At 34.8% G+C, this 4,005-nt stretch overlaps 1 protein-coding gene across 1 annotated transcript in view; it reads right to left on the bottom strand.

Annotated features, from left to right (window-relative positions):
• Nucleotides 1-4,005, bottom strand: part of LOC107653230 (V-set and transmembrane domain-containing protein 2-like protein) — a 74,001-nt gene that overhangs the window by 4,453 nt on the left and 65,543 nt on the right. The gene's annotated exons all lie outside the window — the stretch shown is intronic.

Genomic DNA, 4,005 nt, shown 5'->3' with positions numbered 1-4,005 from the left:
GCATAATCAGATCTACATATATATATATATATATATATATATATAACATTAATACTTATATAATATATATTTAAATATATAGTATTAATTATATATTAAAAATTAAATATATTATATTTTATTTTCATCATTTTTATTTTTTAATTATTTAATTGTACATTTGTATGATATACTTTTCTTCAACTCTGATCCCCTGATCAATAATAATAATAAATTTTGCTTGTAATATTTATTTTAAAGTGCTAAAGGGCTACAAGCAAAAACTGAATTGAATATATTAACAAAATAAATTCAATAATACAACAAACTGAAATATTAACAAAATATAAATGTCAGGTTAAATAAGCAATCCAGAAAAGAAAAAAAATTCTGTACAGCTGCATTTTTTTCCCTATGGCAAAAGCATTATTTAACATAAAAAAAAAAGTAGTTTCGACCCTCTTATTTATGCTTTATCTAAGCAGTTCCTAAAAGAAAAGGTAAAACGTGTTAAAGTGAAATTAAAGATATTTGCACGAGTTGCTTTAGTCACTGATGTTTCTTTAGATGCTTGTATGTCTTTGATTTGAATTGCTCGTGTCGTTTACAACAGAAAAGGTCAGTCTGTCATTCACACATAGAGTTTTTATTATTATTTCTCAGCTAAACATTTACTTTTTAATGTGCTTTTTAAGTGTTAAAGTGGACATCAGATGCCCATTTTCCACAAGTTGGTATGATTCTTTTAGGGTCTTCATGAAATGTCTGCAACATCCCTCGGTTAAAATTCCTCAGTGGTCGTGTAAAATAACACCCTTTTTACCTTGTTAAAAACAGCTCAGTTCACAGCGACCCGTTTCAGTGCATGTCTCTTTAAATGATAATGAGCTCTGCTCACCCCGCCCCCTCTTCTGTTTTTTGTGTATTTGGTGCTGTGTTACCATCAAAGACAAAACTAATCCACTGTGTCCTCACTGGCTCTGATATCGGGAGAAAATGAAGACTCTTGTGTTCACTTTTACATCAAAGTACAGAACACCTGCATTGCTTACGAGACATTGCTGTCGCTACAGCTGCTCGAGGGTGGAGAAAACATCTGAGGGCGGAGATATGCTAATACAGGACAGTCCATCAGCGGTCGTGGGCGGGGCCTGAGCATTATGATGTCATATTGATCAGAAAACGGCTTAATAATTGAGACTGTTTAGGTTTTTTGGGGACATGAAGAAAAGGAGTGAATGGATTTTTATTATTGTAGCCTGGTTGTGTCCACACTCTGCTAAGACACATTTATATGCAAACACAATGTAAAAAATAAATTACATTTTTGGGTGAATTATTCATTTAATTTTGGCCCTTTTATAGAGAATATTCATGTGTCTAATGCAGTTACTGAAACAAACAGCAGCAGGGTATTCGAACACACACACACACACACACACACACACACACACAATGCCACTTAAGTCCAGTGTGCTGGAATGAGATGTTGGTTCTGCACCATGCCACCTTAACTGGCCGCGGCGGATCCTCAAGAGCCCTTCATGAATAATACATGATGCAAAGGTGAGCAAGAGTTTCTCCATGTCCCTCTTTTTCATCCCTTCATCCAATTAAAAAGCATCTTGAGTTCACAGCAGGAAGCCCTGCAATCTCTCCCACTCACTCTCTCTCTCTCTCTGGTGTCTTGGGAAGCTGCAGCTATTTCTACTGGTTGTGATTAATGTTGTGTGGACTGTTACCTGCCGCAGACTTGCGTCCATTAATACCGCTGTATCCTCTCCTCTCTTTACTCTGCTCACCTCATGTTTGTGTTCCTTCAACTCTGGCCACTTTTATGTCCCTGTGGTTTTATTAAAACTAAAAGATTTCAATGTGTTTTCATTATGTGACGGTCTTGGAAACACTTAACTAGGCCTTCATCATTTATTCTTGCTACTATTTAAATGTCTTGTGTTTAGGTTTTTATTTATTTATTTATTGTTCTAGATCCAAACTTTCAGTCATAAACTATTAAAAAAAAGGTATCAAGGTAAATATCACAAGAACAAAATTTTTTATTATGCATTATTTCTAATCAAGCTGTGATTTCATCAAATAATGCAAAAAGTGTGAAAAAAATCGAATTGTAATTTTCCTGATAAAAACTGTGAAAAGAAAAAAGCACCAGTTTTGCTGTGCTTTGTTTGTAATGGTGCACATTTCTGCCAAAACATTTTGTGATTATATAATAATATGAGTATAGTAATAGCATTATTATTATTATTAAATTAAAATATTAAACAAAATAAGAAATATTATAATAATATTATGATATATTTGTAATTGTTCATAATTATATTAATATTTTTATATTTATTTAATTAATTAATACAGTCCACAATATGTTCATTGTACTAAGCCATATTGCATTTTATTTTGATTAATTGTGCATGTCCACTGTTGGACATTATTAGGAGACAAATTAATTTAAGGCTTTATTTTAATGTTCTAAAAGTCCACAGGATCAAACACACCCATAGTTGAAGAAACCCTGATACCTACTAATATAACACTAATATACTTACTAATAACACAGCAGCACCAAAACGTATTTGGACACTTAAAATGTTTGAATATCATTGAATTAGATATAAAATCAAGCACTTTATGATTCTAGTTCTAATGATTTTTAGTCTTCATTGTCAACACTAGATCTATTGTTCATTTCAAACCCAACAAATGTCTTTCTGTTAAATTCTGTCTAATTGTGCATCTTTCTTTAAAATAAATGGCACCTGCTGTGATATTTTGATACATAATGCAGACATTCAAACGTTTTAAGTGTCCAAGCTGACTGTATGGCCACTGTATATTTAATCTATAGCAGGGGGCTTCAATTAAAATAGCTTGAGGTTCAGTAATGAACCCTCCTCACCAGCCGAGGTCCGGACAATTATATACCTAAAAACATGAACTGATGGTTTTTGCCAGACCAGGGTATCTGCAGGATATTTAAGCTCCAATTTAAGACTTTAAGACCTTTTTTAAGACCTGCACAAATAAAATTAAAATGACTGTAAAAAGCATGATTTAGTTCAGAAAAGGCTTATTGAAAACGCACATTCATTCTCTGCCAGCAGGAGGCGCTTTCGCAACAGCAGAAATATAGCTGTTTCCCCGGTAACGGCAGCGCACAAAGCAGCCAGCAGCTGACTTATATGAGCAACACTTTGTTTAATCATAACACTAAGCCGTATCACAATTCTTGTCTTTCCATTTCCAAATTTAAAGGGGTCATATGTTGCGATTTCAAGTTTTCCTTTCTCTTTGGAGTGTTACAAGCTCTTGGTGCATAAAGAAGATCTGTAAAGTTGCAAAGACTAAAGTCTCAAATCCAAAGAGATATTCTTTGTAAAAGTTAAGAGTCAGCCACACCTACCTAAAACGGCTCGTTCTAACACGCCCCCACATATCTACGTCACTATGTGAAAATATTAGCATAATGCCGCCCAAATGTGCACGCAAAGAAAGAAGGCGTGGTTTCAGGAACAACAGCAGTGTAGATACAGCCATGTCAGGGAGACGCTGTGTTTCAGTGTGAAAGAAAAAGCACTTTATTTGGCCTTCCGAAAGTAGATGCATTTAGGAATCATTGGTTAAGATTTATTTACAACAGAACAGCACCCAGATGTTCGAATTTGTGCAACGCATTTTATGGACGACAGTTTTTTTAACCTAGAAGAGTACAAGGCTGGCTGTGCACAAAGGCTATTTCTAAAAAAAAAAAAAAAAGGGTAAATTGCGACTTTGCTATGACAATCTGGCGCTTCTGAATCAGGAACTGTAAGTATGTTTTGTTTTTAGTTTAATTATTTGCTATTGACTGTTCAAATGCGGAGTTTTGCGCAGCGCAGAGTAACGCGTCGTGTGTGTGTGTGTGTGTGTGTGTGAGGGGAACAGGGTCACAACACAGGAGAGTGAACTGCCTGTCAGAAATCATAGCACGTCAGCTGTCTTAACCGCGGCTTGTGTACTGCATCATCA

The sequence above is a fragment of the Sinocyclocheilus anshuiensis genome, unplaced genomic scaffold, assembly GCF_001515605.1.
Source record: "Sinocyclocheilus anshuiensis isolate Anshui unplaced genomic scaffold, SAMN03320099.WGS_v1.1 scaffold143, whole genome shotgun sequence".
Lineage (NCBI taxonomy): Eukaryota > Metazoa > Chordata > Actinopteri > Cypriniformes > Cyprinidae > Sinocyclocheilus > Sinocyclocheilus anshuiensis.
Note: the sequence above shows the minus strand (reverse complement) of the source record. Positions and strands in the feature narration are given on the sequence as shown.